We start from the raw sequence: 22,785 nt of genomic DNA, 5'->3' as shown, positions 1-22,785 counted from the left end.
TGACCTTTATTATTTCTTGTGATATATAAACTTATGATTTGGTCTATTATTTAAGTTTAGATATAAAGATTTGATATTGTTGAATTACTTTATTTGAAACAAATTCCTTCTGGATTATATATCTTTGTTCGTAAAGATAATTTTGTTGGGATTTAAATATAGAATTTTTGGGCTTATAATCCAAAAAACGGGCCCTAATAGAACTTTTAGTCCTCTCTAATCCTATAAAGGGTTTCAAAACCAAAAAAATAATACAAATGGATATCTAGTCCATTTGGTGTCATCTAGAGAGAAAACACAAATCCCTAGAATACCAAATAATTTATAATACCTAAACTAACCTTCCATATATATAAAATCTAATTTAAGCTCAAATCAACCAATATTCGTTTTCCTATTTTATCTCCCCGTTTCTCTCTCCAATTACCGACTCTAAAGGAAGAAAGAAATCTTTATCTTCCTTAAATTTGTAACCGAAACCTTCTCTTCCTATCTTTCTCTCTCTCTCTCTCTCTACATCTTCATCTTCTGAAACTATCCTCCATTAAAACAAAAAACTTTGTAACCGAAACCTTCTCGTCCTATCTTTCTCTCTCTCTCTACATCTTCATCTTCTGAAACTATCCTCCATTAAAACAGAAAACTGAGTTTCCAAGTTCAGGTAAAACTCAAACCAAATTTTATGTTTTCTGATTATGTTTCGATTGAAAATCTTCCATTAACTTGTTTCATTATCATTAGAGCTATTCAAAATCATCATCTTAATTGTTAATCAGGTAAACAATTTTCTTATTTGATGATTTGTTTCAGATCAAGAAAGTTATTATTGTCTTTCTCTCTCTAAAGTTTGTATTAATGATCACGATCTTCATGAGATTAATACTTCATTTCTAAATCTTACAAATCGAGTTTACTTATTGTTTTCAATCAATCGTCATATCAGTTATCAATAGATTTGGAGTTTATGCAAAGTATGATATTCAAATTTTCTCCAGATCTGATTTTTTTCCGTACAGATTGATGAAACGTGATTCTGTCACACGGTTACTCGTAACAGAATTAACATTATATATACTTTAGAATAAATTACCATAATGTAACGTAAATTATATAAACTTTTCCCTGCGATGTATATCAAATTGAGAACATGATATATGTTCTGGTTCTGCAAATTTTTCACGAATAACATTAACATTATATTATTTTGTGTAAATCATACGTAATTTATGGAACATTATGTATGATTTAATATCAAAACAGTTCTCGTTTCATTATTATAACATCTTTGATTTACATATGTAAATCCTGTGTACTTTTTTGTAAAGTACATGTAATTTATTCAAATGTTCATATAATTTACTGCAAATAATATACTTGTATATATAATTTATTTGAACTAATCTATCTCACTTTGTTATCACAGATGGAGTTCCAGGCAGAATCATCAAATCAAAATAAGAAAATCAAACTGAAATCAGATGGTTGGGATAAGATATTTACAGAACTAGGACGTTATTTCCTGGGGTGCAAAAGCTTTTCGATATGCTCTTAGGCAATATAGCATCAACACCGGGCATGATTTCAAATTCATAAAGAATGATTCTAAGCGTGTTACTGCTGTGTGTCCTGTTGAAGATTGCAAATGGATAGTGCATGGATGGGCACCATTGAAATGCGATTCCATGTTCATATTGAAAGACATGGAAAGGAAACATGATTTCATTATTTGTGATAAATGTCTCATTATTTTTCATAAAGTTTGCATAATTTATTGTAAATTATACATAATATCGTATTTACAGTTTAGGTATATAACGTTTAAAATTATACTTTATCATTAGTATATCAGAATTTGTTGTACATCATTAAATCCCATTGTAAAACATACTTATTGTATATCAGTATACAATATAAATTCCTTCATATAAATGACCACTATCAGAAATTACAAGGTTTGATCAATTAAAAACTTTTAAATTTTTGCTGTTATCATTGGTTATTTATCAAAAATTACCAAATCCAGTGGTAAATCACGGATACTTGTGAATAAATTATACATACTTTACGGTAGTTTAAGTTATACCAGACAGAAATTGACATAATTTATCAAATAGATCTCTAAAAATTGATTTATGACGAAGCTTTGAACAACTATGTCACAACAGAAAAAACCATAAAAATCAACCCAAAATCTCACCATAACGTTGAAACAATCTTCTTTATGATGAAAAATAACCATGCAAAAAAAACTTGTGAAGAAATTACACATACTTTACAGTAGTTTTGGTTAGGATTTTTGTTTCTGATTGATTCGGATAATAGGAAAGAGAAAATTGATTTGGTTTCTAAATCTGTAAAGAAGAGAGAGAAAATTGATTTGGAAATATCCGTGGTGATGACGTTTCGTTTTGGTTAGGATTTTTGTTTCTGATTGATTCGGATAATAGGAAAGAGAAAATTTGTTTTCCAAATCTGTTTAGAGGAGAGAGAAATTATGATTTGTTTCTATCCATTTTTTTTTTTCCTAATAAATCTCCATATTTTTTGCTAATAAATCTCCATAATTTTTGCTAATAAATCTCCACGTCAAATTTGAGCGTGGGACATAGACGGTAATGTGTTTAGAAAGTGAGGGTTTTTATGTCCATAATGTAAAAGGACTAAATATCCCTATTTTGAGAAGATTGGATCATAAACCTTTTTTGAACATTATTTTGGTCTATATACCCACCGACCCATAAATATAACTCGATTGTTGAAGAAAATTCAACAAACTTTTAGCCTAAATTTCTTCTTAAATAAAAGTGTGGATTATGGTTGGGATTTTACCAATAAAAGTGTGGATTGAATCTGGATATTTTTGATCTTCCAAATGCCATACGGTTAGTGTATTTAGTTAATTCCGATTTGACCTTGATTTGTGCATCGAAGATACTATGGGTTATGTGAAATATTTACAGTCTGTTTGAGACAATTATGGAATTAGTTTTGAATAAGATTCAAAACAAATTTAAGGAATTAATATTAAGGAATAGGATAGGCCAAGCAAATTCACTTGCAGTAACGGTTGTATGATGCCTAACCGAAGCCCTATACTCATCACGTGATAGTGTTTATATGGGGTTTTTATATGGTGCTTTTGGAGACATTCCTTTCACTATTATGGTTTGATTTCTTCCCGTATAAGTGTACAGAAATAAATTTTAAAGTGATACACAATAGATGCGACATAGAAACTAATTTGTGAGAAGAACAAGAGCATGTTGTTTTCACAAAATGAAGTTACATTATTGAAGTGTGTATTGACTAATGATAAAGTATCTATTGTCAGAAGAAAGCTAAAGAACATAAAGTGGCCACTAGGCATATAAGCAATAAGTTAATGATATTGCATTCCTATAACTAAGACATTGCCTACACAATTGTTCTTAGATCATGTGGTGCAGAAGGATCTTAACTTATGTAATGTTTGACTATGTACTTTCCTGGACAGTTGAGATGTTTGGTTATTATGGACAGATCACCATATATGTGCACATAAAGAATGACCATCTTATATCCAGTGTGATATTAAAGGAGGACCTAAGTAATTTTGTCAGAAATTACTCATTCAGAAGTTATGCTCATCGAGTGCTTAGTTAGAGAGCATAAATGGTTTTACATGTGTATTGGAAATTTATTTGGTAGATAAAGTTGGTTACAATAACCAACTCACTACCCCGTTCTTGTGTCTCTCCATCATACACAAAACAACAACTTACGAAGAGGATTGGGTTAGAAGACTTTCAGTCTTTCCATCATACACAAAACAACAACTTACGGAGAGGATTGGGTTAGAAGACTTTGACTTTTATTCCAATTTCTACTTAATCAACAATGGCTGAATGTATGTAACTTCCGCATCTATTAGAATTTAATTTTGTAACACAATTGACAATAGAGAAAAACCAATGGCTTTTCCTGAACTTAGATCGAATTTACTGCATCATGAACATGGTTGATCAATGAGGAAACAAATGTTACTACGTCTAACATTTTTGTGAAGAAAATTTTAAGTAGAAGATCAAATTATAGTAATATAGTCATAAAACTAGACTAAACAAAGATCACAGATGAAATATAATCAAATCCAGAGTAACACCACACAAGACCAGACAAAATTTATTCCTAAGAATAAAAGTACACAAGAACGCCAATGATGGAGACCATCAAGATGGACCTCACGGTCGAACTAGTTAGAGGGCCTCATGGCCGAGTCCATTAGGGTTAGAGTTTAGGAGTTTCCATGTTTTAGTATTTCCTACTAAGTCTAGGTTTAGAAGTTTCTATATTTGAGTATCTTTGATATTGAGGAATCCTAATTTGAGTCTATCTAGAAGTTTCCAAGTTCATATAAAAGGAAGTCAGGTATGTCCTTGTTATTCATATCAGAGAATATTATGAATCAAGTTTATCGTTTATTATTAATCAAGTTTATCGTTTTACCGCTTTTATCTTTATTTCATCAGCTTTATTTCATTAGTTTAGTTTAATAACAATGGTGGATTCCATTAGTTTTACGCTTCCGCAACAATCTACATCAGCTGGTATTCAGAGCTTGAAGAATCTGGGAATGAAAGATGAATTTTTTTTTTCATGGATAAATCTCTCCTTGAATGCTGGAATTTTTTTCCACGTTAAGGTTGGGATCCCTTTCGAGATTCAAAATAATTTTATGTTGATCGAAAATATCAAGAAAAAATTAATACCGTTTCTAAAATTCCTCTATTTGACGGTCAATATCATATAAATTTTTGGATTCAACATATGGAAGATTGGTTCATAAACCAAGATATCCATGATGAAGATAAGGTTTTTCTCATTGAACAACATATGTCCAAAAGAATCTATGAACAATTCAATGCAATTCAATGGAGACTCAATAATCAAGGAAAAAAAATCCGTCGACGATTGGACTACATTGAAAAGCATCTTTAGGTATGTTTTTCTTCTTTTAGATGAATATTTTTCATATGTGGAGACAAAGACTGAATCCAGCAGACAGTTCTCGAATGTTACTTTGGTCACCGTGTTCAATGGTATTGAAGAAGAAGATCTTCACAAAAATAATAAAATTTTCTCAATGACGGAGGAAAAAGAAGAACAAAATGAATTATCCTCTTTTAGCTTGAAAAGGTCAGTTCATTCTAGTTTAGATTTGATTAAGCCATATTCGAGTTTGGTTTATAAGCAACACGAAGATGAACGTGGGAAGATCGTTCAAGTGAAGAAATTCAAGGTTGATTTTTCCATAAAATATTATGTGGTGTTTGTGGTCTTCTTCATCAAATTAAAAGATGACGGGAGATGTTGCGATTTGTTGGAAGTTTCTTTCCTACATTTATTTTTGTAAGATTCTTTGTACTAGGAGATTGAAGCTAGTGATTTCGTCCAAGTGGGTGTCCTTCGACCCCAATGCACCGTTCGCTCGAAAGTGGGAATTAAGGATTGCATTGTTGAGTCTCACTTGAGGGCAAGTTCGTTCTCGGTCGGGGAGTATGATGGAGACCATCAAGATGAGCCTCACGGCCGAACTAGTTAGAGGGCCTCATGGCCGAGTCCATTAGGGTTAGAGTTTAGGAGTTTCCATGTTTTAGTATTTCCTACTAAGTCTAGGTTTAGAAGTTCCTATATTTGAGTATCTTTGATATTTAAGAATCTTAATTTGAGTCTATCTAGAAGTTTCTAAGTGCCTATAAAAGGAAGTCAGGTCTGTCCTTGTTATTCAAATCAGAGAATATTATGAATCAAGTTTATTGTTAATCAAGTTTGTCGTTTATTATTAATCAAGTTTATCGTTTTATCGTTTTTATCTTTATTTCATCAGCTTTATTTCATTAGTTTAGTTTAATAACAATGGTGGATTCCATTACTTTCACGCTTCCGCAATAATCTACATCAGCCAAATTAAAGACCAAAAGCAGAAAATTTTGATTTTGACACTGTGCCTTGTGGTATTTGTCCCAGGTTGGGTTATCTAGTTAGAAATTGCTTCTTTCCTTACGAATGAATCTCCATAAACTGTAAGTCGTCTAGCTTTAAAGGATAAATCTCTTGAATTTTAAAAGATCGCACAGGGCATTAATTTTTTGGTATAATCATTAGCTTCTATTTCTTTTGCTGATTCTTTTTTGTTACTTTCTTTTCCTTCAATATCTGAGCTAAATTAATATCTAGGCTATTCTGGATTTCTTTAAGAAGATTACTGATTCCATCAGCAGAGACTTGCAATTTGTTATAGACGACATATCTGATGAAGATTCCTCGGCAATTGGGATTACATGGTACTTGGGTATGTTTTTATTAGTCACCAGCTACAAGCTACAACAAGAACTGTTTTACTGATACCGACTTTTTCTCTTTCACATGTTATCTGTTCTCTCTAAAATTAGACAAAAAATGTAGTTCGTTAGATTCTTCACATGGAGTAGTGAAAATGGAAGAGGAAGGGGAATTCACATAGTTGAATTGCCAAGTGTTTTGAAAACATCGAAAAGCGTTCAAAATGGTCAACTGAAAAACCTTGAGTCCTCATGTAACACTTTGGGTATTTTAGATGGAATAGGAACAAGAGAAGTTAGTTTTTTGTAACTTTTGCTTATGCAACCATCTTTAACCCTCAAAATTTATCTCGTCTTACTATTCCCATTGACTGCCGTGGCACAACGTTGCAATAAAACAGAATGGAAGGGAAAGCCTTTTCCATTTAGCAGAGTATGCAGCTTTTATTGGTTGTAAGTTGTGAATGGAAAGAAACAGATAATGTAAGTTGCATGTTACTCTCTTGTTTGTACTCCGAAAGTTAATTTTCATTATTGTAGAAATAGTTCTGTTTGTGAAGAGGTATAAACTTCTATAGATGTTCGTCTCAGATGAAGTCAAGAGATATAGAGAGTGATGAACTCGGTGAAGCTGAGTGAGAGATTAATGAACTCGGTGAAGCCGAGTGATATGGTGATGAACTCGGTGAACCCGAGTGAGCGATGGAAAGATGTGAACTCGGGTTGGAATCGAGAGGGAGAGAGGGAGATTGAGATCGACTGTGAGATATAAGTTGAAGAAGATACAAACTAAAGTAAATAACAAAATAGTTTACGTGGTTCAGTCGGAGGATCACGACCTACATCCACGGATAAAGCCATGAATGGCTATATTATACTATCTCAATGCAACTCAACTCAATGTAAAATACATAGAGCTCACTTCTATTTATAGAGTGATTCAGGTATCTTATTTTCCTAGGACTCTATCTAGGATAAGTATAAATAATATCTTCGTATATCTTGGACGGTTGATAGGAAATCTATGTGTTAGAACTAAAAGTCGCGGAAGCTATCGAACCTATCCTAGAAATTGATCCGATTATGAAGATTAATCGAAAAGCTAAGTCAAAATCAAATATGCGAACAGAATTTAACGAGGTTCGGCTTTAAAGCCTACGTCCTCGGGCGAACAAGAAATCTTTATTGCAGGATAGATGAAGACGACTCACACAACCCGCAAGTTCGTCCCAAGATGGTACCGTATAGAAATTAACCTTCTATACTAAATCTTCGACGACCGAGAAATTTAACACCGCTCAAAAACTATGAACAAAAAATCTCTCTTACTTGCTCTCTCTCTAGCTCTCTCTAAAGAAGAGTTGTGTTTGTTGTTGATGTTGTGTTGGTGATGATTACAAAGAACTATCAACCCCCTTTTTATAATACCATAAGCCGACCTTAACTTGGAAATTTAGAAACTTTGGTTTCTAAATTTGGTGCCAATTAGAAAACTCAAATTGGTATGCATCCACCGACCATATGCTCCACAATTCAAAACCGCCTACATCCAATTTCAAACCGCCACCAGCCAAACCGCCTCTTACAATTCTCCACCTCGTACACAATTTGATATTCTTCAAATTTTGGCCGAACACCAGGATACTCCTTGTAAGATATATCTGCTTCTTGTAACTTCATCCGACTGCACCATATGATCATGGTTGCCTACGTACCTTTTTACAGGATCAAGCCTACCGTAGTTCTACCAACCCTTCACATAAAGATTACCTTGTCGCCATTACGCCCTTTCGGGCAACTTAACATGAGCCGATTTGTAGCAATTCCAGGCAATGCTGAAACTTGCTACATGTCACCACTTTAGTCAACATGTCCGCGGGATTCTCATCTGTGTGTACCTTCATGAGAGAAACATCACCTTCCTCTATGACATCTCGTACAAAGTGATACCTGACATCGATATGCTTAGTACGAGCATGATGGACCTGATTCTTCGCCAAGTGGATCGCACTTTGACTATCACACCATACATCCACGCACTCCTGCTTAATCCCTAGATCATCCAGAAGACCCCACAACCACAATGCTTCCTTCACACCCTCGGCCATAGCCATATACTCGGCCTCCGTAGTAGATAACGCAACTGTAGATTGTAACATCGATCGCCAACTAACTGGAGCACCATGTACCCTAAATACATAACCAGTAGTAGATCGTCTTCTATCTAGATCGCCAGCATAATCCGAGTCAACATAACCGCTTACCTGACATGTGTCTCCACCAAAGCACAAACCCGTATCAACGGTACCCTTCAAGTACCTCAAGACCCACTTCACAGCTTCCCAATGTGTCTTCCCCGGGTTTGCCATAAATCTACTAACCACACTGACCGCTTGTGAAATATCCGAACGAGTACACACCATAGCGTACATCAAACTGCCAACTGCACTAGCATACGATACACGATCCATATGATCCTTCTCCACCGTAGTACTGGGAGATTGTTTTCCCGAGAGCCTGAAGTGTGGTGCCAAAGGTGTTGACACCGCCTTCGCATTCTGCATCCCGAATCGAGAAACTACTCGTTCGATGTAACCTTTCTGATTCAAGTACAGTTTCTTACTTGATCGCTCTCTCTTAATCTCCATTCCCAGTATTTTCTTTGCAGCGCCCATGTCTTTCATCTCAAACTCTTGACTGAGTTGAGATTTCAACTTATCTATCTCCATCATGCTTCTAGAAGCAATAAGCATGTCATCCACATACAAAAGGAGATAAATAAAGTCACCTTCGCGAAGCTTCTTGATGTATACACAACAATCATAGTCACTTCTGCGAAAACCATGCTTTAGCATGAAAAAATCAAATCGCTTGTACCATTGGCGAGGGGGTTGTTTCAATCCGTAAAGAGACTTCCTCAAACGACATACTTGATTTTCTTTACCCTCAACCTTGTATCCCTCAGGTTGAGCCATATAAATTTCTTCTTCCAAATCTCCGTGCAAGAAGGCGGTTTTAACATCGAGTTGTTCCAGCTCAAGATCCCTGTGAGCAACAATACTCAATAGCACCCGAATAGAAGTATGTTTCACGACCGGTGAGAAAATCTCATTGTAGTCGACCCCTTCTTTCTGTGCATAACCCTTGGCCACTAGTCTTGCCTTATACCTTGTACCTTTGATCTCGGAAGAATCCTCTTTCTTCTTGTACACCCATTTACAACCAATAACAGACTTACCTTCGGGCAATGGGACAACCTCCCATGTCTTGTTCTTGTGAAGAGACTCCATCTCTTCTTGCATAGCAACCAACCAACTCTCTCTTTCCGCCGCGGTGATAGCTTGTTTGAAGGTGACCGACTCGTCGTCTTCCACCGAGAGTGCATATTCAACCACATTTGCCTGCCCGTAATGCCTAAGAGGTTTGTCTGACCCTAACCTCTGTACCGGCTTATATAACCGTTTCGGCCTAGTGTGTACCGAAACATCCTGCTGTTGTTGTTGTAAAACTTGTGTACCTTCCCCTTGAACCTCCTCATGATCGGGTTCATCAATTTCCTCATCCTGAGTTTTATCCTGATGCTCCACCTGATCATGATTCCTAGAAACCCGTTGGTCTTCGGCTTCTACTTCCACTACTTGAGCTTTAGTAGACCCAACATCACCACAACTAGGCACCGTAGCTTTCTCCATAGCTACAATAGATGACTCATCAAACACCACATCTCTACTGATTACAAACTTCTTGTCTTCCGTACACCATAGCCGATAACCCTTGACTCCTGTAGCATATCCTAAGAAAATTGCCTTCTTTGCTCTATTGTCAAGTTTGTTACCTTTAACATGGTAATAGGCCGTACAACCGAAAACCTTAAGTCTCCCATAATCTGCATGTTCACCTGACCACACCTCGTAAGGTATGCCGCCATCTAAAGAAGAATGTGGAGACCTGTTCACAATATAACAAGCTGTAGCAACAGATTCTGCCCACCATTCTACGCCTAGTCCCGAATTGGAGCGCATACATCTAGCCTTCTCAAGTAGTGTACGGTTCAATCTCTCTGCGACTCCATTCTGCTGAGGTGTGTTTACTACTGTCTAGTGCCTCACAATGCCTTCCTGATTACAAAACTCCTTGAATGCCCCATCCGTGTACTCGGTCCCATTATCCGACCTTAACGTCTTCAGCTTTCGACCAGTTTTGTTCTCAACCATTGCTTTCCACACGAGGAACGTGTTGAATACCTCATTCTTATGCTTCAGAAAATAAAGCCAGACAAATCTCGAATGATCATCAACGAACGTAACAAAATACCTGGAACCACCCTTGGAAGGTAACTTTGCCGGTTCCCAGACATCGGTATGTACGTAGTCTAATACCTCTTTGTTCCTGTGCTTGCTTGTAGAGAACGTCACCCTGTGTGCCTTCCCGAACACACAATGCTCACAAAACTCCATGCAAGGCTTCTTCATGTCCTTCAACAAGCCTTTCCCGCACATCAGAGATAGACCCTTTTCTGACATATGCCCAAGGCGCATATGCCAAAGCCTCGTACTAGCCGTTGGATCCCTTCCACTGATTCCTACTGCTACATCTCCAGTAATTGTTGTCCCCAAAAGTTTGTATAAATTACCGTAACGAGTACCTCTCATTACCACCAAAGAACCCTTAACGACTTTTATGGAGCTATTCTCTATAATTATCTTACAGCCGTTCCGCTCCAACACACCAAGGGAAATTAGATTTTTCCGCAAATCGGGTATGTGTCTTACGTCCGTCAATGTTCTCACCACTCCATCGTGCATCTTGATCCGTATTGTTCCGAGTCCCACAGTTTTACATATACTATCATCACCCAGTATAACTGTACCACCATCTATACTCCTATAGGTAGTAAACCACTCCCTATTTGGACACATATGGTGTGACGCCCCTGAATCAAGCATCCACTTATCGAAGATCTTCTCAGACACCTCTGTCACCGAGAAACATTCGTCCGCCTCTTCTGACACATATCCCGCCTCTTGCATATCTTGTTTCTCCTTGTAGCCTTCGTTCTTTTGCTTCAACTTTCTCTTTGGACAAGCCGCTTTAAAGTGGCCAAGCTCACCACAACTAAAGTAAGTTTTCTTGAAAGAGCCTCTAGATTTGGATCTAGATTTCCCGCCCTTTCCCTTTCCCCTTTCATTACTCCTCCCCCTCGTTACAAACAACCCTTGTGCTTGTTCTTTGTCTACTCCACCCGACGCCATACTGCTAGTAGCAACCTTACGAAGGTCATCCGCTAGTAGCGAATTTCTCGTCTCTTTCATACTTAGACTATCACCAACAAGCATCAAAGTTTGAACAAGGTTCTCATAGGATTTTGGCAATGAAAGTAACAATATGAGGGCTTGGTCCTCATCCTCAACCTTAACATCAATATCCTTCAAATCTGAGATAATCCTGTCAAACCTATTCACATATTCCTGAATAGAAGAACCCTCTTCCATTCTACATGTGAATAATTTGGATTTTAAGTAGACCCGATTCGTTAAAGTTTTCGTCATGAAGTTGCTTTCTAGCTTTAACCACACACTCGCCGCCGTTGTTTCTCCGTCTACTAGGAACGCCACGTCCCTCTCAAGACACAACATAATGGTTGCCCGTGCTTCGAGATCTAACTCCTCCCAATCCTCATCTGACATATCTCTTGGTTTCTTTCCCGTCAACGTCTTGTGTAATTTCTGCGAGATTAACAGATTCTTCATCTGCATTCGCCAATAAGAAAAATCGTTTTTCCCATTGAACTTCTCTATCTCATATTTCCCTGCTTTGACCGTACCACTTCTCGATCCCATCTTCTCTTCGTTCAATCTCAACAAGGCTCTGGTACCAATTGTTAGAACTAAAAGTCGCGGAAGCTATCGAACCTATCCTAGAAATTGATCCGATTATGAAGATTAATCGAAAAGCTAAGTCAAAATCAAATATGCGAACAGAATTTAACGAGGTTCGGCTTTAAAGCCTACGTCCTCGGGCGAACAAGAAATCTTTATTGAAGGATAGATGAAGACGACTCACACAACCCGCAAGTTCGTCCCAAGTTGGTACCGTATAGAAATTAACCTTCTATACCAAATCTTCGACGACCGAGAAATTTAACACCGCTCAAAAACTATGAACAAAAAATCTCTCTTACTTGCTCTCTCTCTAGCTCTCTCTAAAGAAGAGTTGTGTTTGTTGTTGATGTTGTGTTGGTGATGATTACAAAGAACTCTCAACCCCCTTTTTATAATACCATAAGCCGACCTTAACTTGGAAATTTAGAAACTTTGGTTTCTTAATTTGGTGCCAATTAGAAAACTCAAATTGGTATGCATCCACCGACCATATGCTCCACAATTCAAAACCGCCTACATCCAATTTCAAACCGCCACAAGCCACCAGCCAAACCGCCTCTTACACTACGGATCTCGATTCATCTCAATCTTTATACTCTAACACTGTGTTTTGAATACATCTTTTTCATGCTTTGCTTATCTAAGAACGGAAATATTTTTTACTCATAGGTTGTATTTTAACTTTAATCTAATTTTTTGAATACAGATATGGTAGAGACAGTGCGTAACCCTTAATCAAGCCCGGGGAGACGGCCTTGGTATGTTTCTAATACTCGTGAACCCTCAATCAAGTCCGTTCATTTTATGGAAACCATAAATATACAGTGAAATGTAGTTTTTCTCGTACGACTTGTGATTAACTTTGACATTCTTATAAACAATTCTTCTATGTGATAACCATTCGAAAAGAATTATTGTCGTTCTTACAGTTCTTTTCTGAGTTTTTCCACTTCAATAGTTTCGAAGTAAAAGACAGAAGCCAACCCACCACCATTCCAACAGATCTTGCGGTGTTGGTTTTTGGTTTGTGATACAAGACGGGGTCCCGTAATTCATATACAAGGCACTTAGTCCTACATTGCTTACGGGGACCTTCTGGACTACCTTGTCTTACGTATCGGCTAGGCCTTTTGGGTGGGTTCGGTGTTAATATTGATCCGGTGGAAAAGCCTAGGATGGTCTAGGGCGCAAGACCATGCCGAGGAAAAACCTTGTTTTACGTGAAACTAGACCAATGGGCGTGGTGGTGCCCAAGTCAACTCAGACTCTTTTTAATTGTATGAAAATCCGGGAGAAATGATTCATCTGAAACTGTTACCAGATAGTGTGACTCTTCAATCTAGTAGTGTGGATGGTATGGTACATAGCTCTATCCTGAACTCGAATCATTTGGAACTCTACCTGCGTTTGCAGAATTAAAGTATCTTTTTTGTTTTTGAATAAAAAGCAATAGACTGTCATGTATTTCATCACCAACTGCCTGTAGGTGGACCTAATCTTAAAAAATAAATACACAGGACAATTGAAAGTGAAGAAGATAATTTAATGTGCAAACTATTTTTCTTTCGGGAATGTGGAGCATTAAAACCAAACATTTTGCAAGAATTTCGCAGAACGGCTCCTTGTAATTCTGCAAATTTATCTATGAATTTAAGTGGGAAGGTGCTAGAAAATTTCTCCAAAAGGTTCAAGAAATTCCTAGAAATTTCATAGAACTTCAGATTGAAAAATGGAGCAAGTACTAAAATTTTTGCCCAATGCTACCTAGGGTGGTCTTAAATTCATTTGTTTTTTTGGTTGAAAGGTCTTAATGGTGCGTTTGGATGACGGAATCATGAATCTGCAGATTCACGTGTCCTTCAGATTCATGAATCTAAATAATACTTTTTGGTTTGTTTGGCAACTTAAGAATCTTGTTATTATTATTATTTGAGTATTTTTAAACGCTTCTTTTAAAAAATATTGAAGAAACATTGTTTTCGAAACTAATTTTTTCAAATATGAATTCATTCGAGAACCCTCTTTTTTCTTCATAATATTTTTTTTCGAAAGTCGTTTTCCAAATTTTTTTCGTAAACAAGTTTCTTTTTTCAAAAACCCTTTTTCTCGAAAATAAATTTTTCTTCCGAATTTTTTATCGAAAACCATTTTTTTCGGTAACCGAAGTTTTATGAACGTTTTTTTTTTCACGAAAATCGATTTTTTTCTAAAAAGAAAAAATGACTTTCGAAAAATAAAATAACAGTTTTCGAGAAAGAAAATGATATTCCAGAAAAAAAAAATGATTTTTCGGTAAAAAAAAAAACGAGTTTAGAAAAAACAGTTTTCAGGGAAAAATCTGTTTTCGGGAAAAAAAAATCGGACTTTTGAAAATAAGTTATTTGGGGAAGAGTCAGTTTTCGGGAGAAAAATCGGGTTTTGGGGGAAAAAATAATTTTCAACGAAAAAAACGATTTTTCGGGGAAAACACTTTTAGGAAAAAAAAAAAACGATTTATGGAAAAAAAAATTCAAAATAATTATTTTGTAGAAGGAAATATATTTTTTTTTTTTGATTTTAAGTTTGAAATCTAGGAATCCTACAACCAAACACATCATAAATTCATTTATAACCATGAAGTCATGTCAGAGTGTGACCACATATTCTTAAAAATTGAGGATCTGGGGAGGGAATCATGTTCTCAAAACTAAGAAGCAGAGGGGCTTTTCGATACTTTGTTAAACTTAAGGGCTTTCTATTGAAAAGTGAATTGTAAATATGCCTAAAGTTGTTTAACCACATAAAACTTGAATTATTATTATCTTTTTGATATTTTGCCTCTTAGAAAATATTATTGTCCTACTAACAACTCTTCTTTTCCCATAAAAAAAAACAACTCTTCTTTTCTGTTGTGACATGGATTTTGGAAGTATGGATCGTTAATTCACCAAATTGAGATGTTGAGTACTTGTAATAGTCTAACGGAAATATATGGGATACTATTGAAGAGAGCTTTAAATGTTCTATTTTGGTTGTTCATATTTATAGGTTCCCCCTCCCATTACAATTAAGAGTTCTCCAGAGTTGGCAACAATTCAAACTTAAATCCAATGGAGAAATTGGAGAAAACTAAAGGTCTGTTTGATACGTGAGAAAATCAACTAGGAAAAACGATTTTTCATTGTTTGTTAAGGCAAAAAACGTGAGAAAGTCAATTTTTCATGGTAAAAAAAAAGTGTGAAAATCACTAAAAAGGTGAGAAATCAGACTTGGCAGCCTCTCAAAGTTGTGCTCTCTCTACTTCTGTCTCTAAACTCCTGTCTGAAGATAACAATTAGGTCTCTCTAAACTAGATTTGAAACTAAGAACCATATTCATTTCTTCCTCCATGAAATTTTTTTTTTCAGCAAAATAACATATTTACCATTAATTGGAATAAATTGGTAACTCTATGACCTAGATTCAAAACCCTTGAAGAGGAATTCAAGATGCTTTAGTTAGAGTAACTCTATGACTTAGATTCAAAACCCTTGAAGAGGAATTCAAGATGCTTTAGTTAGATTACGGTCTAAATTGAGTATTTGATCTCTTAAAGCAACGTTGATACATAAGGGATCATTAGGCTTTTTGGAAGAAGAAATCACTACTTTCTTGATACATAAATGGTCACGAGGTTCCAAAGGTTCTTTGGAGAATATGGTTTTCACTCTTTAGTCCTGATTTCTTGATACATAAGGGGTCATTAGGGCTTTTGGAGAAGATGTCCTAGTTTTAAAGGCTCCCTCACTAATTCTTTTTTTTTAATAAAAGAAGATTCAGGTGTCGCTTGGCAAACAAAAGTAGAAGAACTTTTGCTTCTAGTAGAAATACTTTTGCTTTAATAAAGTTAAAAAATATGTTTGACAAAATTGTTATTTATAAGTAAAAAAGTTAGTTTGACAACATTATTTACTTTTCTATTTTTTATTTTTCTTTCCCCATAGAGATAATTCATTTAAGTTTACTCATACGATTTAATGATGACTATTACGTCAAAGGTGGTGGTGGTGGTTGATGGGTCTAAAAAGTTTCCCTAAAAGGTCTATACCGCAAGTGCACGGTGGTCAAGTAGTAAAATCCCGGTAAGACCGGGGTCGATCCTCAGAGACTAGTCAAACCCGTTCTAAAACTTAGAACTACCACGATTTTGATTTTGATTTTAAAATTGGTTTTTTTTTTGTGAAAATTAAAATAACAAACAAAACACTAAAGTGAGAAAATCGATGGGGAGAGGTCTAGAGATCAAAATCCACCTCAAACGATCATAAATGATTTAACTCTTTTCTAACATGATTCATAATTTTTATAACTCAATATCTAGAAAAATAACCTTATCGGAAAATTGAACCTTTTAAACAAAAATATCTAAAATGAACTACACAAACATCGATTCCTAAATAATCATATCCCAACTATCTTCTATCAAATTTCAAACATAAATCATCAAAGAAACCTAATCCTAAGCATGACATATCAAGCCATAAGCATAAACGATGAAGCTACTATAATTATTCGATGGAATCAACTAAAGTCTAGTTAAACAATAACGCACATTAATGAGAATCATAAAGAGGGAAGAAAACTAATTACTCATGCTTGGAGCTTCATCTTCACTCGAAGTAAAAAGTCAGCAATACATAAATAGCTGGATCATTCTTTAACAATAAGAAAAACAGGAATTGATATAAGAGTTACAAATTAAATCACCAAAACAAGATGGAAGCTCTTGATTTTCTCTCCTTGCTGCACTTAGCTCTCTGTTTTTCTCTTAATTTCTTTCTTTCTACTCTGTCTTCTCTCTCTCACAAAAAGAATAACACAGGAAAAAGATCAAGAAGAAATAGATGATGAAGAAGAAATTAATGCTCTCTATTTTATTTGATTTCTTTCTTTCTCACTCTACAATTTCTCTCTCACTCTCTGTTTTCTACTAAACTCTCTCTCACTTTCTCTCTACAATTTCTCTCTTTTCACTCTCATAAGAAAAGAAGAAGATGATGATTCAAGTCGAGCTACTCTCTCTCTAATTTTCTGTTGTAGTTGAGCTAGAGAGAAGATCCCCCCAAAAGATGAGATACCCTTTTCTCTTGCTCCCTTTTCTGTTTTATATTCATCCCCTGGCTGGATTCTTTCTTTCTCTCTAAAATAAATCACAGACTCCTTCAATCTTCACTATTGACAGAAATAAATCTCTGAAATCTTCCTTCTTTCTCTAACAAATCTGTTTCAATCTCTCTTTCTATATATTGAAATCATCTGTTGATTCAAATTCCATCTTCAACTCTTTAAAACATAGTTATTTAAAATTAGGAGTTTCTATATTTTAAAGTACGGTCATTGTTGAAGTTTTATTAGATATTCTATACTTATCTAATATTAGGAGTTTCTATAATGTGGAGTTTCTATTTAATATTAGGAGTTTCTATGTTTCTATATATTGAGTCTTAGTTGAAATCTGATTAGGACTCCTAATTAGATAGTAAATTGTCTAGTTGTAGCCAAGTACAAGGACTTCAAATTTCAAACTGATTACCGTCCTTTTGCATTATACAACATGATTTATATACTTTTAAGAATGTCATGACAAATTAGGTTATGATATTTCTTGGAAACCAGGATATTAGTGTTTAAATGCCTTTGTTCGCTAAAGATATTGACCAAGATCTCAGAGCATGGAAGAGCAACTTGATATTTGATACAAATTCAGCTAGAGAGATTCTAAAGATACCTTTGAGCGGAGTAGATACTACAGATAAAGTAGTCTGGATATACATAGAAAAAAGAAACTTCACGGCAAAATCATTATACCAAACGATAGAGAATGAACAACCGTCGTGTTCAAATTTAGGGCCAGTTATAGATGCATTTCCATGGACTAAGAATTGGAAGAAAATGAACATTGCTCCAAGGATTCAGATGTTCATATGGAGACTACTTCAAGATGCTTTACCAACAAAAGTGAAGCAAACCTCCTATCCACAATTTTGTGGATAATATGGAAAACTAGATGTGATCATTGTTTTCAATATGAAATAACCGACCTCTCCCAAATCATTAAGATGGTCAATAAATTCCCCAAGAATATGCTACCTAATACTAAGAATAGCAAACCCGTCCAAATTAAATGGAACCCTCCAGAAAGCTCATGGATGAAAATTAATGTAGACGCATCTTTTATCAATGTGAATGAAATGACAGGTGTTAGCTTAATTATGCATGATGCGGGAGCAAAATTCATTGCAGCACAAACGTCTCTATCCAGATGCAGGAATAGTGAGGAAGGGGAAGCCGTTGCTATCCTTAATGGACTTCTATGGGCAGCTGAACATGATTACAAAGACATTATCATTGAGAGTGATAACATTAATCTAATTAGCCACATCCAGAATCCCAAGCATGAAGTTCATTGGCAATCTCGAGTTCATCTCAAGAAAATTCACGAAAGCAAAAATCAGTTTAATAGAGTGAAATTTAATTACATCAACCGGAAACTGAATATGCCAGCTGACAAGCTTGCGAAGCGTGCAAGGAAGAAAAATAAATCTGAATCTTGGCACAGAATTCCTTTCTTTCTTATTTCTTTGTACTGTAATAACACTTTGGTTTATTAATTTGATCCGAACACCTTAACAAAAAAAACAAAAGTGAAGTCACTTCGATTTACTCAAAGTGAATAAAAAATGTGTCCTATGTGCAATGAGGAAGAAGATGTTATTTTTTGTTGAAAGAGGAAGAAGAAGATATTAATCATTTATTTAACATTTGCAAAAGAAATGTGGATTCGATCTCCTCTTGGAATTCGAGTTGATGACAGTACAAACATTCAAGAGGTCATAAAAGAATGGATTGAAAATGCAATAAGTGATGAGGGAGTGAAAATTGGTCTATACCTACTGTGGTTTCTTTGGAAGGCTATAATTTCAGCTGCCATCAATATGTTCAAAGACTTTGAAGGAGAGAAAAATGAAGAAGAAGCAACTCAAATGAGAGAAGAAAACAATAGAAATGTTACATGGGAACCACCACTACTAGGTTCTTAGAAAATTAATGTGGATGAAGCCTTTGTTGAAAGACGAGGAGTAGTAGCAGCAATAATGCGTGACGGGAGAGGCAATATGGTGGCAACAATGGTGGAAACGTTTAGCTCCAATAATCCAATGGAATCTGAAGCACAAGCCGTTAAGTTAGGTCTTAAAATGGCAAAACGAAGGCAAGAAAGTGACATCACTATTGAAGGAGATGCGTACACAATAATAAGAGCATGTGAAACCGAATTAGAAAGCATGCCATGGAAGATAAGGAACATAATGGCAGAAATTCATGAAGAAGCGAGATTGTTCGCGAATACAATTTTAAATTCATTGCTCGTGAAAGCAACTTTGTGGCCAATCAACTAGCCAAATTTGGTTATTCAAATAATGTAACTCAAATTTGGGAAGGGAATCACCCCCCAACTTGTATTGATGTAGCTATCACAAAGAAATATACTATCTATTGGTAACCCAACGATGAATGAATAAACTAATAGGCTAAGTCCTATTTTTACCCAAAAAAATGCCTTGAAGAAAAATTGCCTATAGTACTGTTAATTCAAAAAAGATACGTGCAATGAAAAATTTTCAAGTAAGAAAAAAAGTTTGTCTTAAAACTTTATACCCGTTTTCTGTCTAAGTATCAATAGTTCGCATACCTTAAAGAGAAGTCGATGAAATTCACATACTCGCTCTAATCCTTCCATTAAGTCTACTTGTCGGACGTTACTCGCTTAATCACTTATACGGTTGGGAAGATATTCCAAACCCAAACATGGAATTCTTAGCATCTCTAACAATTTCCAAGTGAATAACCTCAAAACGAAGAAAATAAACGCAGCAGTGTGTCAATCTGTCCCGAATGCGCGCTGTTCACTCTAACATCCATAACTCCCTCATCCGGACTCGGAATGATTATCACCATACCATTCTGGAATCGTATCGAGATGAGCTACAAGTTTGTAGAAGACTATAAAAGCTTTCGAACTACCAATCTCGTGCTACAGACCTAACAGTACACTGTTACGGGTATGAAGTCTATAGAACTCGTAATTTCGACCTTATTTCACCTCTAGGTTCCACCATCTCTTAAATCAAGCATCACACTAAAAATACATGAAATTATCACTCATTCAAACCCTAAAATCAGAAAACCCCTAAATTCCAAACTCATAAACCCTAAAATCAGAATAACACAATTAAATCATCAAAACTACAATTCTTACCTTGATTTAGTTGCCTTTGATTTACATGTTCATAATTTCCATCAATTCCTCTCAAAGTCCCTACAAATTCGAATTCAAACTCGGTTAAAACTCAAATCACATAACCAATGAGTTCTAGAGAGAGAAACACAAAATCTCTTACCAAAATATCACTAACCTAGGTCAATTCACATCCTCATGCTTTTCATTTAACAAGAACAAGCTTTCCCCTCTGATTTCTAGCCAAAATACTCTCCTTCATCGATTTTTCTCCCCTGCCCTAAACTCTGTTCAGCTAAAAACCACGAGCAACTAAGTCTGGTTCGGTTTTTCCCTTAACCGGCCAAAGTTGCAGTTCAGTCCCTGAATTTTTCCTCATTGCAAAAAACCCCCTGATTTGGACTTGATTATTACATGCTTAAATGATTTGAACATCGAATTCTATTCTCGGTGTGTTAAGTTTGTGATCATCCAACTCAAAACCAATTGGCAATGAGTGGAGAGGACCTAGACTTTATATTCTTGGTTGTTAGTTACCCATTCTCCCATGTGGGACTATTCTCACACGCCCCCTCACGTGTGGCGTTCTTTGAGCCTAACACGTGTGTTTTTTTCTTTACGGGTGACGTGGAGTACGTGTGGCTTTTAAACCTATCACGTGTGGGCCTAGCTCTGATACCACTTGTGACATCCCGTGCCCCGTAACTAGGCACGACCACTCCCCGGCAATTCACAGACGAGCAGAAAATCCGGCAGCACCTCCTCTGTAAATCGAACCGGTCGTACCTGTAACCTGTCATGCAAACCATACATTCGCAAACACATACATAACGGAAGCTAAAAATAAGACATGACGCAACTAAAAACTCTGGTTCCAAGTTGAACCACCAACACTAGGTTAACTCAACCTGCACACAACCTTATATCCCTGCACAACCTATGTGATACATATATATTTACATTATAAGGTGTTCAGTGTATAAGAGTATAACTTCGAAGATAAATCAAAACCGAAATGAAAGGAAATTACACCAAAGTGGCACTACGTCACAACCCCTGCAATCCATCTGCTAACCCTGTCGCTACAGACGCTTCTAACTAGGAACCTGCATACTAACACACTGGTAGGGGGTCAGTAACTCACCGACACGAGTTAACTGGTAGAGGAGTCCCAAAACAAAACTACGATAAAACCATTTTCGCAATAAAACATGCACACGTATATATATATATATATATATATATATATATATCAATCCTACTCTAATATACAACAACACTCATGGTATGCTCCTCAATCAACAGAGAGTTACCCAGAGAGTTCTATAGTATTTGGGCTAGTACCGTCCCATACCAGCACTAACTCATGTACTCAAGTTCTCTCGAGAAAGTGGTTTACCCCTAGGTAGGTAAGCCCCTCTCCCACTAGGCGACTCCACAGTCATTGAAAAGCTAACCTCGTGATAAATATATACACCTAGCTTAGCCAGATACGTTTTAGCTTCACCGAAGTCGAATAGTCAGGTCGTCCCTCCAGTATTCGTGTTGGAACGAAAAGCATATTCTCATCGGTACCCTAGCATGCAACTATTTCTTCTGGTTTTGGAAAAGCATTTATTGTGTCAACAACAGAAATAATACTATTTTCTTGTGAAAACATCCTTCACCCACAATCTCAACAGATTCGGAACTCGCCCCTTACGCCCTCGACTGAGATAGGCTTTTTAAAACATCACTTATCTTATCACACACAAAAGTGGCACAAGCAAGAGTCATATCATAACGTGGAGAGGGATCCCAATCACCAAACCAGTCGGGCGGACCGAGGTGTACAGCCCCTGAGCCCTGAGGGTAAGAACAAACAAGCTGACAGTCCAATCGAGCGGTCAAGGGTAGCAAATCCCCGAGCCCCGAGAGTCCAACCTAAACGAGAATCCTGGCCAGAGAGTGGAGCACTACAACTTCCAAGACCCTCATGACTAGTCTCAGTCCACTTCACCAATCACATACAACATACGAAATCTTTATGTTTTCAAAACATCGATTATCACAAAGCAGTTCAAAACTATCACTTTGAAAGTCATTTACGAGTAAAACTCATCAAAACAACTCATCGATAATCACAATAAACAATACAAGCTTCATCGTAAAACAATTACCGAAATAGGCATAATCCACGTTGTAAACCTCATTAAAATCAACGGTATAAATCATGCATATATGATTACCTACCATCTACACATAATGATGCATGCATATCTCCTACTTCTAGCATGAATCTAGACAATAGTATAAAAGAAAACAAGAGGTATCCCCTACCTAGCGATTC

General features: G+C 36.1%; 1 long non-coding RNA gene across 2 annotated transcripts; it reads right to left on the bottom strand.

The window, feature by feature from the left end:
• Positions 1-17,065: 17,065 nt before the first annotated feature.
• LOC147532418 (uncharacterized) lies at positions 17,066-20,766 on the bottom strand. 2 transcript variants are annotated; one of them, XR_015227966.1, is made up of 5 exons: positions 20,620-20,766; positions 20,478-20,537; positions 19,911-20,357; positions 18,875-19,384; positions 17,066-18,189 (listed from the first exon to the last, which is right to left on the bottom strand). It is a non-coding gene; the product is annotated as an uncharacterized LOC147532418 (long non-coding RNA). The 2 variants fall into 2 exon arrangements; XR_015227967.1 differs by having other exon boundaries at positions 20,635-20,762.
• Between the last annotated feature and the right edge of the window lie 2,019 nt (positions 20,767-22,785).

Source organism: Eschscholzia californica, unplaced genomic scaffold (genome assembly GCF_041429995.1).
Source record: "Eschscholzia californica isolate CP2 unplaced genomic scaffold, dmEscCali1.0.p SCAF_6, whole genome shotgun sequence".
Taxonomy (NCBI): Eukaryota; Viridiplantae; Streptophyta; class Magnoliopsida; order Ranunculales; family Papaveraceae; genus Eschscholzia; species Eschscholzia californica.
The sequence above is the reverse complement of the archived record's forward strand: the minus strand, read 5'-3'. Positions and strand labels throughout refer to the sequence as shown.